Here is a 14,063-nt window from a genome sequence, read left to right as displayed (position 1 = left end):
TGATGAAATATGACCTGAAATTTATGAGTACCAAATTTTGTTTAATTGTGATTCATGCTTGTGAAGATATGATTACAAACGTGATTTCGTAAAATCGCGCGTAGACCGCGTAATTTTTGATTACGCATCGTGAAAATATAACCACATCGATTCCTGGCCATAAGGAATATACTCTGAAAACTTGACTTAGCTAGATGAAACTGATGCCAAGATAATGCACGGACAAAATAGTGCTAAGGAAAGAATAAATAAATAAACTAGATTTAATTCGTCACTATGACGAATTATAGGTTATATGCATTGATTTAAATAAAGATAATTGATTTTTAAAAGATATATTGATTGATTGATTTTCTCAGAATCTTTAATTATTTATAATATATGATAGGACCTTGCTAACGCGAACACCATAGCCGGTATCACAATCCGATCAAAGATCCATATGCGTATAATGTCATAAACCACATTTGTTGTTACATAATAATAAAGACATAAGTTAATTTTTATCTAGATTTCATTATAAATCATGTGTATAATCTATACACTAAGAAATAAATTTGAACAAACAATACGGATAATAAAAAAAAATCTTATTTCGTTTCCCAAGGTGAGACTCGATCTCGGTACCTTGAATGCCATAGACACGAGCACAGACCACCGAGCCGTACACAACTGACTAAAAGTTGTAGAAAAATTCCTTCGTGTATTTACTATGCAGTAACCACTTTTATGCAAATAGATTATTACATACCGAAATGAATTATAATTTTTTACTATGATGACATCTTTAAAATGTATACAAATGATGCACTGTCAAACTACATACTTTTAACTTTAATATATGAATTTTTGAAGGAAGAAAGTTAATGTTAAGTTTGTTATTTTGGCCTAAGAAAATGTCATAATTTGTTTGATTGTCGAAATTATTTTTTTTTAATTTAATATGCAATTAATGATGACTTAATCAACTTTTGTTCTCTTTATTTGATAATAAATCATACATATGATACATACACTTCAAGAAAATGAAATAAAAAATAGGTGTTCCCCTGCATTCTGACGATATATATTAATTTTAAAATTTAGCATATTTTCACCATTTTGTTAACTTATACGTGCGTAGCCAGTCACTTTTGACGTGCTCGTATAACGCAATTTCGAGTTGAAACCTGAATCAAATATGATGATATTATTAAAGAAAGATTGTAAAACAGAAATCGGGCAAAAAGAGTGCGCATTAACGTTTAACGCGCAGTGCGCGTGCAAAAATCTGCGCACTCATGGCATTTTTTTAAACGCTTAAAATTGCCTGAAACGTACTCTAATTTCATCGAAAATAAATTTTGACAATTTTGAACATTTTAAGCGCGCGTACGCAAGCGTTATATGCGCTACGCACGTAATTTTATTGCCATATGATGAAATATGACCTGAAATTTATGAGTACCAAATTTTGTTTAATTGTGATTCATGCTTGTGAAGATATGATTACAAACGTGATTTCGTAAAATCGCGCGTAGACCGCGTAATTTTTGATTACGCATCGTGAAAATATAACCACATCGATTCCTGGCCATGAGGAATATACTCTGAAAACTTGACTTAGCTAGATTAAACTGATGCCAAGATAATGCACGGACAAAATAGTGCTAAGGAAAGAATAAATAAACTAGATTTAATTCGTCACTATGACGAATTATAGGTTATATGCATTGATTTTTAAATAAAGATAATTGATTTTTAAAAGATATATTGATTGATTGATTTTCTCAGAATCTTTAATTATTTATAATATATGATAGGACCTTGCTAACGCGAACACCATAGCCGGTATCACAATTCGATCAAAGATCCATATGCGTATAATGTCATAAACCACATTTGTTGTTACATAATAATAAAGACATATGTTAATTTTTATCTAGATTTCATTATAAATCATGTGTATAATCTATACACTAAGAAATAAATTTGAACAAACAATACGGATAATAAAAAAAAATCTTATTTCGTTTCCCAAGGTGAGACTCGATCTCGGTACCTTGAATGCCATAGACACGAGCACAGACCATCGAGCCATACACAACTGACTAAAAGTTGTAGAAAAATTCCTCCGTGTATTTACTATGCAGTAACCACTTTGATGCAAATAGATTATTACATACCGAAATGAATTATAATTTTTTACTATGATGACATCTTTAAAATGTAAACAAATGATGCACTGTCAAACTACATACTTTTAACTTTAATATATGAACTTTTGAAGGAAGAAAGTTAATGTTAAGTTTGTTATTTCGGCCTAAGAAAATGTTATAATTTGATTGATTGTCATAATTAATTTTTTTAAATTTAATATGCCATTAATGATGACTTAATCAACTTTTTTTCTCCTAATTTCATAATAAATCATACATATGATACATACACTTCAAGAAAATGAAATAAAAAATAGGCGTTCCCGAGCATTCTAACGATATATATTAATTTTAAAATTTAGCATATTTTCACCATTTTGTTAACTTACACGTGCGTAGCCTGTCACTTTAGACGTGCTCGTATAACGCTGTTTGGCGTTGAAAAGTGAATAAAATTTGATGATATTATTAAAGAAAGGTTATACAACAGTAATCGGACAAAAAAAGTGCGCATCAACGTTTGACGCGCAGTGCGCGTGCAAAAATCTGCGCACTCATGGTAATTTTTTAAACGCTTAAAATTGCCTGAAACGTACTCTAATTTCATCGAAAATAAATTCTGACAATTTTGAACATTTTAAGTGCGCGTACGCATGCGTTATATGCGCTACGCACGTAATTGTATTGCCATATGATGAAATATAACCTGAAATTTATGAGTACCAAATTTTGTTTAAAAATGATTCATGCTTGTGAAGTTATGATTACAAACGTGATTTCATTAAATCGCGCGTAGACCACGTAATGTTTGATTGCGCACCGTGAAAACATAACCACATCGATTCCTGGCCATAAGGAATATACTCTGAAAAATTGACTTAGTTACATGAAACTGATATCAAGATAATTGACGGACAAATAGTGCTAAGGAAAGAATAAATAAATAAATAAATAAATAAATAAATAAATAAATAAAGAAATAAATAAAGATTCTGACAGAATCAAGAGGTTATATGCATATCATGCATATAACCTAATAAATAAATAAATAAATAAAGATTTTGACAGAATCAAGAGGTTATATGCATATCATGCATATAACCTAATAAATAAATAAATAAAGATTTTGACAGAATCAAGAGGTTATATGCATATCATGCATATAACCTAATAAATAAAGATTTTGACAGAATCAAGAGGTTATATGCATGATAATGCATATAACCTAATAAATAAATAAATAAAGATTTTGACAGAATCAAGAGGTTATATGCATATCATGCATATAACCTAATAAATAAATAAATAAAGATTTTGACAGAATCAAGAGGTTATATGCATATCATGCATATAACCTAATAAATAAATAAATAAATAAAGAAACTAGATTTAATTCGTCACTATGACGAATTATAGGTTATATGCATTGATAATTAAAATAAAGATAATTTATTTTTAAAAGATATTTTGATTCATTGATTTTCTCAGATTCTTTAAATAATATATAATATATGATAGGACCTTGCTAACGCGAATACAATAGCCGGTATCACAATCCGATCAAAGATCCCTCTGCGTATAATGTCATAAACCACATTTGCTGTTACATAATAATAAAGACATAAGTTATTTTTTATCTAGATTTCATTATAAATCATGTGTATAATATATACACTAAGAAATAAATTTGAACAAACAATACGGACAATAAAAAAAAAATTTTATTTCGTTTCCCAAGGTGAGACTCGATCTCGGTACCTTGAGTGCCATAGACACGAGCACACACCACCGAGCCATACACAACTGACTAAAAATTGTAGAAAAATTCCTCCGTGTATTTACTATGCAGTAACCACTTTGGTGCAGATAGATTATTACATACCGCAATGAATTATAATTTTTTACTATGATGACATCTCTAAAAATGTACAAAAATGATGCACTGTCAAACTATATACTTTTAACTTTAATATATGAACTTTTGAAGGAAGAAAGTTAATGTTAAGTTTGTTATTTTGGCCTAAGAAAATGTCATAATTTGTTTGATTGTCGAAATGAATTTTTTTTAATTTAATATGCAATTAATTATGGCTTAATCAACTTTTGTTCCCTTAGTTTAATAATAAATCATACATAAGATACATACACTTCAAGAAAATTAAATAAAAAATATGTGTTCCCGAGCATTCTAACGATATATATTAATTTTAAAATTTAGCATATTTTCACCATTTTGTTAACTTACACGTGCGTAGCCCGTCACTTTTGACGTGCTCGTATAACGCTGTTTCGCGTTGAAAAGTGAATAAAATATGATGATATTATTAAAGAAAGGTTACACAACAGTAATCGGACAAAAAGAGTGCGCATTAACGTTTGACGCGCAGTGCGCGTGCAAAAATCTGCGCACTCATGGCAATTTTTTAAACGCTTAAAATTGCCTGAAACGTACTCTAATTTCATCGAAAATAAATTCTGACAATTTTCAACATTTTAAGCGCGCGTACGCATGCGTTATATGCGCTACGCACGTAATTGTATTGCCATATGATGAAATATGACCTGAAATTTATGAGTACCAAATTTTGTTTAAAAGTGATTCATGTTTGTGAAGATATGATTACAAACGTGATTTCGTTAAATCGCGCGTAGACCGCGTAATTTTTGATTGCGCATCGTGAAAACATAACCACATCGATTCCTGGCCATAAGGAATATACTCTGAAAAATTGACTTAGATAGATGAAACTGATGCCAAGATAATTCACGGACAAATAGTGCTAAGGAAAGAATAAATAAATAAATAAATAAATAAATAAAGATTTTGACAGAATCAAGAGGTTATATGCATATCATGCATATAACCTAATAAAACTAGTCACTTACCCATGTCTACAATGTCATGGACTGCTTTTCGGATAGGTTCCAACTAACCAATGGCACACGCAGAAGATACTAATGTGTAAATAAGATACTACTGATTGTTTAACTATTGTTTTCTTTTCTATTCATAATTATTATTGAGGGCGATGTTTACATTTTTTGCTAAGGATTACGATTGTTTGTCTTTCTGAGAAAGGAAAATTAATTTACTGTTCACCGTTATATTCTCGATCAATCAGAAGAGTTATAATGTGTTTATTTATTATTTTAATCATCAAAATAGATTACATTTTACTATTGATATTTTATTTTTAAAGCCTAACTAACAGTGAAATAGCGTTACGGTGGAAGGCATGCGGTAATCTTAATTTGCATAATAACTCCACTGGACAATTTATGAGGAAGCTGAATACTTGGTTCGACAGCGAAGTTGGTGCAATACGTACACACCCAACTTCTTCTTCTGGGATCGAGCAAGGTAAGAGTTAGGCTCTTAGATATAAAGAAGTGGATACTTTTTAATAAATCTTACAAATTAGGCCGATATAGCTGGATTAATATTAGTTATCTGGTTGGTTATAATGCCAATCAAACAAACAGTTTTATATGAATATATTGACAGACTTTGCATTGTTACAAGGCAATATGGCGTCAATAAGTAAGTGTAAACATTGTTGTTTTGTTAGGATGACGTACTTAAACTTTGTCGTGTTACTTGCGATGTGCATGTCAACTTTATCACACTCCGTCACACTTACTGAATCCGAAGCCATGGAGTTTAGAAAATCGTTTCGTAACTTTCTTGATGAAAAGCTGCAAGAATACAAACGCGATTTGTCAAAGATTATGCTAAGTAATGAGAGATCACGACAAAAACGAAATATAGACGGTATGTTCTTAAATCAAAAATGTTTTGTTATAATTATACATTTTAAGGTTATCTTTACGGACAATTAATGTCCACGGCGTAGAAAATAACTACCGAAATTACATTCACCACAAATCTTTCCATCATCAATTATTACTTTATGTATATATATTTGAATTTGGCAGTATTTGATGTATCAACGAACAATAAGTGGAGGATAGAACAAAGTAACATGGACGCATGGGCAGAAGGTGTAACAAGGGGTTTCACTATGGATGGTATCACCTATATTCTTAATGCATACGAAGATATAGCCGAGATAGCATTGTTTTTTAATGACAACGGTCGACTGATCACTAATAAATTATCGGAATATGACGCTTCCTTCGTTCAAGATTTACTGATACTGCCATTAAACAACACCGCGGTATTTTTAGTTACGGCAATTGGTCAGTTCAACTCTGGAAATACTCTATCGTACACAGGCAGGTCGACTTTACATATCTGGGATGGTACAGCTTCAGTACCAGAACCTTTTTTCACATTTACCACTAACGGTGCATCGGCCATAGATTGTATTACATATCATGGTATATTGATTTTTGGTGTGGCAAATTTTCGATCAGATCTAAATGTTAAATACAGAAATGACATCAGGTTAGTTTTTAAAATATATCTACATTATATTCAATGGTCCGTTTGGGCTCCTGTCAATCGATGCTGTAATGATAATAAGTACTATAATTAGGTGAAAATGTGTTGAAACCATTTTTTGTTTTTATGAACACCTTTTCTTAAACTATATTGTTTAAACATTAGCTTAATAACGCAATATTGAAATGTTATATATCTTTCTTTAGAATCTACGAATGGAAGGAGAGTTATTTCGATGAAATTTTAGTTTATGAAACGCATGGTGCCACGGACATAGAATTTTTTAAAGTTGGCGAGGAATTGTACGTTGCAGTGACTCAGTTTGTTAATGATGAATTCGAGTATGACATTGGTAGTCTTATTCTTAAGATAGACCTTTGTAAGTTAATTCGTTTTAATAGACTGCTAGAATATCGGGACAATTTCACTATTTACGCATCTGAATAGTTGATTTTTTTTATAATATACTTGTACACTTGTTTTTAAAATAGATAGTCCATCCATCACTCTTATTCAAACTGTACCCACTACGGCTCCTAGAAGTGTGACTGCTTTTAAGATGAATCATAACACGTTTATTGCTTTCACGAATAATGTAATCGAAAATGATCAAATTCAATATGAAGAAACCTATTCTACAATTTACTGGTGGTCGGGTAAGTACTTCACCTTCTTTCTGTCATTGTTACCCTAATCATATCGTTATCGCCTGCCATATCACTATCATCTTCCATATCACATCATCTTCCATATCACTATCACCGTCCACCGTCGGTCAAATTGTTATCGTTGACAACACCGTCATTGTCGGCCACACCGTCATCGTCGGCCACACCGTCATCGTCGACCACACCGTCATCGTCGACCACACCGTTAATTTGTGCTCATTTTGAATTTCAGGGCAACTCGTACTTGAATACCAATCATTGCCGACTACGGCTGCCAAAGAAATAATATATGTAAATTTGGCAAATGGTGATGACATTTTAATTGTAGCCAACGAAGACGTACGTATATATTATATTTATTCAAGAAACTTTATTTTCACAACATAGAATATTTTATGAAACATCTCAATTATACAATAAACTCAATTTTTTAGGCAACACTTTTTCCCCTGTAGAAATGTATATTTATATAGGCCTATTTGCCATTATCGACTAGTATAGGCTTTAACAGGCCTTAATATACGGTAAGGTAGTATGGGTGGGTAACATTTCCTGGTCTAATACTTCATTTACTATTTTTATTTTAGCCCTATGTAGGTGCAGTCATATATGAATGCGATGATGCCGGTGACTGGGTATTATCTACTCAGCAATTTCCCCAGTGGAGTGCGCGCTCTGGTGGAGGAGCGATTATTCATGACATGTCTGTGTTTGAATTGGATGGCAACGTCTACACTTTATTTACATATGGTGAAAACTCGACGAACCTGTCAGATTTCTCAAGTTTCTATTGGTTTAACTTTATGAATGAGAGTAAAGGTAAGTAGCATAATTTTTATGATAGAGACAAAGCAAATAAAACAGTTTTAGCCAAGGACAATGGTGTTTAAACAAGATAATTATTCATTTATTTAGAAATTATAAGAGAAACAAATGAAATATTGAGCAGCATTCCTGAACTTAAGGATTCAGTGAGAGAAAACATTGAACGGCTGGGAGAATTAAGTACGGAGCTTGAGACGAAGGCTAGTATATCGAAGAACGAGAGTATTTACAGCAATCTCCGTTTCACCGGTAAAAATTCGATATATAATACTAATTTTTTATCTAAAATTACACCGATTTCTTGTTTGTTGCTAAATCAGCAATTTTTTATTTGTTACATAATTATTTTATGTTTCTAATATTTTTTTTTCATATTTAGAGAATGTGACATTTGAAAATACGCTTTATGTCGAAAATTTCACTGCCGATTATTTTGAACTTGAGTCTTTATTCGTGTTGCGATATTTACTCAACAAACATGAAAGAAATTTAGATTTTATTGAAACCGAAATGTTAGATTTTGTTTCACTGTACGTTGAAGATCAGCTGGTTAGAGGTAAGCTATTATATTAGACTAGCATCGCGCCGAGAAAACTTGAAATGTATGTAAATATAATAATTATGCAAGATTTGCAATCGAAGTCATAATTTAATAAATATTTTGTTTATGAACTTTCTATATAGACCATGACCATCTCCGATCGGAGGTTGTACCGCGGCGTGCATAGAGGATAAACTTTTTGTGTTTGCCTTTTATATATATAGAAGATAGATGTGTAAAACAGGGGTTCGAAACTGGTGACGAGATGAGTTGTTGCTTGACTTGGCTTGGTTCAAACCCTGTCAAATAGCAGGAGGTTTGCGTATGAAAAAAATCTCCATTCTCAACTTATTCTGTGCGACTTTCTTGTTTATGTAGGTCATATTATGTATGTCTTGTGAATGGCATGTATATCAGGAAAGTTTAAAATAGCTATTTGGTAATTTGCATAAAATTATAGAAAAATAATTGAGGATAATGTATTCGCAATATGATGGCGATTGTGTTTATGCAGTGAAAGCGGACGGTTTTAAATGAAAAGTATTTCACACACTTCAGTCACCATCATTTTTCTTCAAATCTAATTTTTTTTTTCAAAGGTACAGTCACGTTTCATTTATTATTAAATGTAACCAGTCTAAATGTTAATGATTCTGTTATCTCGACTAATGATCTTATAAATGGAGTCAACATAGAACATATCGACTCAGTCTCAATTAAGAAGAACGAAAACGCTGTTATTTTTGGAAATATAACTTTTATGGAGACGGTTACTGCAGGTGCTAGTGTCTTCGTTTTGGGGTTGGCGAATGAACATAAGATACCAGGTATAATTTTTGCGGTCGTTTGCATTGTTTAAAATATAGTTTATTGTATTTTTGTGGTTGTTATTTTGTCAACTCTTTGTAATAAAATTAGAAATAGTTGCGTAAAGAATAAAGTACACATGAATGTTTTTGTTTACTGTTGATGCAGATGAAATAAGTGTATTCATGTAATGTACTTTTAAAGTACCGTACAAAATAACACTGCTATCGTTACTTTAGAATCATTGTAGGCCTAGTGATATTTTACGTCATAATCCTACTATTAGGCCTATGTGTTATATAAAAACATTGTTTGAATCACCCTATATATACTTCTATACTTTAAATAAAGTTCATTCATTAATTTGAAATATTTGTGTTGTTCATACTACATTCTGCCTATACAGTATCATGACAAATTGTAAACTAAAATTTCAGATGATTATCTACTTATAACCAATGGTAGCCAGGTGTACAAAGGCGATATACAATTTGATATGGATGTGCATGTTGACGAGCTTGCGCTGAATGGCACTCTTAATGGGATTTATATTCCTGAAGACTTGGTCATAATGACAAAGGACCATCAATACATTAAAGGCAACAAAACATTCTGGGGTAACGTGACAGTCCTCAACGGCGCTGATATGCTTCTAGGTACAACCATGAATGGGGTAAGGTATTAGTGGCCTGACACAGATTATGTTTATATTACAAATATATATTTAATTTTTGTGCTTACATTTTAATATAACACTTGCTATTTGCTTCGTTTTCTTATCATTTACTATTTCTTGATTGTCTCCATCCAATTGGCTGGTGTGTGGCTGTTGGTGTGTGTGGAAAATAAATCACTAATTACATAATTACAAATGTTTGATTTTTAGATTGACCTTTACAAGTTTATAAATTCTGTATTCTTAACATCGGATGATATTATACTGGAAGATGACGTTGTTTTCGAAGCTGAGGTATATTTTGATAATCTGTTAATCCTGGATGGCCATATAGATTCAACAAATATCAATAGATTTAAGAATGTTGTAAAGACACACGGCGATGTTGTTATAGAAGGTTTGTCAAAATTCATGAATATTTTAATTTAAACCTAAATGACGCGTAATGAGGCATCAAAAAAAGCAAATTATTCATTCATAATGGTATATTCATTAAAAATAATCTTCACAGTAAAACGGAATTGCGATTGATTTTTAAATATTACAATTTGTTTACGAATATAAATCTAAAACACATAAAACACATTAAAACAATTATTATTTTGTTTTATGATTTAGATTATGTTTTAGAAGGTTATCGAGGATAAAAAAGATTAAATATGAGAAATGTCAACTTTACACGATTAAGGCTATTTGGGAATAAGACCATCCTGCCTCAATCGTTCGTTTTATGTACTTTATTTTAACATTATAAAGAGGCAGAATTTTCAAAAGTGTATATTGTAAATAATAATGGTAAAGAATGCATTTAAACAGTGTACTACTAATGTACATTTCGAAATGACCCTGAATTGGTTAAGCTAACTGTTTTATTGGCACCGGAGAGTTTACTAATTACATGCGTATGCAAACGTTTCCAATTTGAACAATTCGCCATTATTTAAAACACTTTTAAATTAAATAAGTTTTCAAGTCGATGTCATTTGTGATATTTCAGTTTAAATTTTTCTTTTATTTTCTGTTTAGCTTAGCTTAATTACATTTCTTAATACGATAAAAAAAAATGTTATTATTTTCACGATGTTTACTTTTCCAGCATCTCAAAATCTACTAGGCTTGCTTACTACATTCGAAAATCTCCATCTACTTTATGAACTAAATGGTGTAGATATATATGAAGATCTTATTCGAACGATCGGTAGCCAAACAATATATAGTGATCTGTTGGCAACTAATTATATCGCATTTAAATCAAATGTGACTTTGTTTGATACAATAAATGGTGTTCGCCCAGAAAACTTTGTTTTACTCGATGCTGATCAAGAAATTGAAGGTAAGGAACAGTGTCATTTATTACCATTGACTGATTTTAGTTTCTATCGCAAATAATTACAAAATGAAGCCTATAACTACACATATTTTGAAATTCCAAATTCGAATAAAGTTGATTATGATTAGTTTTATGTATATTTAAATCGTATCGTTTTTTTTTCTCGACAACATTTTGAATATTATAAATATGTATTCGTCTTATAGGGCCGGTGTTCTTTACAAGTGGATTCAGTGTAAATGGTGATATCATTCTACCTTATAAAAGTAAAATCAATGATAAAGATTTAAGTGAACTTTACAACAAAACTATCCTGATCGATGAAGACGCCGACATCGTGGGACTGAAGATCTTTATAGACGACGTTCATTGTAAGATGTAATTTTGGTTTGTCATTTCCACTAAGGCTTAGTTATTTACCCCGGTAAGTTACCCACCCATAAAGTTAACAATAACTGTGGCTATGAAACCAACTAAACTTACCAGGTTGAATAATTAAATAAATGAATTAACCACATACCATAACTGCCGTTATTTTTCAGCTGTAGGTCTGGCAGTGATATAATAAAAATGAAAAAAAAAACATATTTGTTGAATATGCTATTAAAGTTATATTCGAACGGTATTTTTATCCTTATTGTTTCATACTTTTCCGCAGTTCGAAGATCTCTCATAGTCGATGGACTTATCAACGAAATAAATATCACCACGCTAGATCAGGAAGCACTTCGCGTCTCGGACAACATAACCTTTACGTCTGATGTCATCTTAGACGGTGTCATATCCATGGATGGCGGTATCAGTCTTGTGGGCACTTTTGATGGCCAACGAATAGAAGACTTTGTAACACTTAATTCCCCTCAAGACGTCACAGGTAGGATAATGCGTTCTTCACTAAAATGCTTCATAAGACTAGCCCGTAAACCTATACACGGTCTCCTCGTTTTCAATTGCGTATGTATTCACTTGCATATTAATTTATCAAAATTAGATCCATGTAAAACTAAAATGTATTGTATTTTTGTTTCAGGGTTTCTGATTTTTAATCATTCCTTGCACATAAATGGAAGTTTGTTTCTTGAAGAAGGCATGACCGTCGATTATGTTGATGTGTCGGAATTTTACGACAAAGTATGTACTGATAGCAAATTCAATTCTTTTTTTCGTTAAAGAAAGTCTTTTTCACGACGCGTCACTCGAATTGCACAGCTTTCGAGTAAACAAGTATGTTTTAGATCATGCGCATGTGACTCGACACGTATAGCTCTCAACTGAAATCCGTTTGTACTTTGTTTTTTTTATAGGCTTTAAAGGTAAACTGTAATCAAACATTAGTAGGCAATTTAGAGATTATAGGAAACGTAACAGTTTACAAAAACATCCATGTTAGTGAAACGGTCAACCAGTTCGACATTTCTGAAGATTTTGTAACGTTGAACGGTGATCAAGTCATATATGGTTAGTATTCCATAAGTAGTATAAGTATATAAGCATGGTACATTTCAAAATCATTCTGAATAGCCATCTACTGGCAATATTGTAACAATATAAATATCTGTTGACGACTCAAGCTATCGCGTTACTTTCTCTTTTACAGGGGACATTATTATTACGGATAATGCAACATTTCGAGGGAATTTATCAACCAACAATGTGACCGTTGATGGTTTTGTCAGTGGAGTGAACATCACAGAACTGGACGAGGAAGCTGTCCGTATAGATTCTAATATTACCGTCGAGGGTACCAAAGAGTTTACACAGAATGTTTCAGGTATTACCCATTAATGAGAATTTCATTTTATTGAAATTTGGTTTAGCCATGGTATCTGTCACCACATCGGGAGACCCCAACAGCCTAATAATGTTGATGGATGTTGTAGTTTTATTGATTACTTTTACTTGATTTATCTTATTCAGTTGATGCTTGTGTACTGGTCGAAGGCACTATTAATTATGTGGATGTAGACAATTTGTATCTAAACGCAATTCAGTTGTCGGTCGACGAGTCATTTGATGGTAATTTGAAATTATAAAAAATGCATGCATTTCTTGTAGGAAATATCTGTAATACAAATCAGTAAGTGTGCAGTACCGGTATGTTTTTTTATGTGCATGTTTGTGAATTTCAAAACCCACCGATGTTTGTAATTTGTTTTTATTAAGTCATAAGTAGCCCTATCTTGATTATTTTTACAGCCTATTTGAGATTTGAGTCTGATGCCTATTTTTACGGAAATATTTCGGTATTGAGCGAAGTCAACCGGATAAATTTATACGAATTTTCTCAAATATTAGTTTATACCAATACAGATGAAGAAATTAGAGGAAGGAAGACATTCTTGAGGTATGAAAGGAAAGGTTTATACCTTTATTGCCAGTATACGCCGATTAATTCATCTATACATTATTATATGATCTAAGACCGCAATACCTTAAATTCAATGATTCTTACCTATTTCATTCATTAAGAATGTGGACAGACGATTTGTTATAACTAAATATTTGTATGTACAATTTATAGTGATGTTACGATAGATGGTGATCTGTATGTAGATGGAACGATAGATAATATATACATTCATGAACTTTATACCAATCACTTATCCAAGTACAAAGACCAATATATTAATAGTAGTAAGGTATTCCTTATGAATGTTTCCGCAGGTGAGTAAT

The sequence above is a fragment of the Antedon mediterranea genome, chromosome 2 (assembly GCF_964355755.1).
Source record: "Antedon mediterranea chromosome 2, ecAntMedi1.1, whole genome shotgun sequence".
NCBI lineage: Eukaryota > Metazoa > Echinodermata > Crinoidea > Comatulida > Antedonidae > Antedon > Antedon mediterranea.
Note: the sequence above shows the minus strand (reverse complement) of the source record.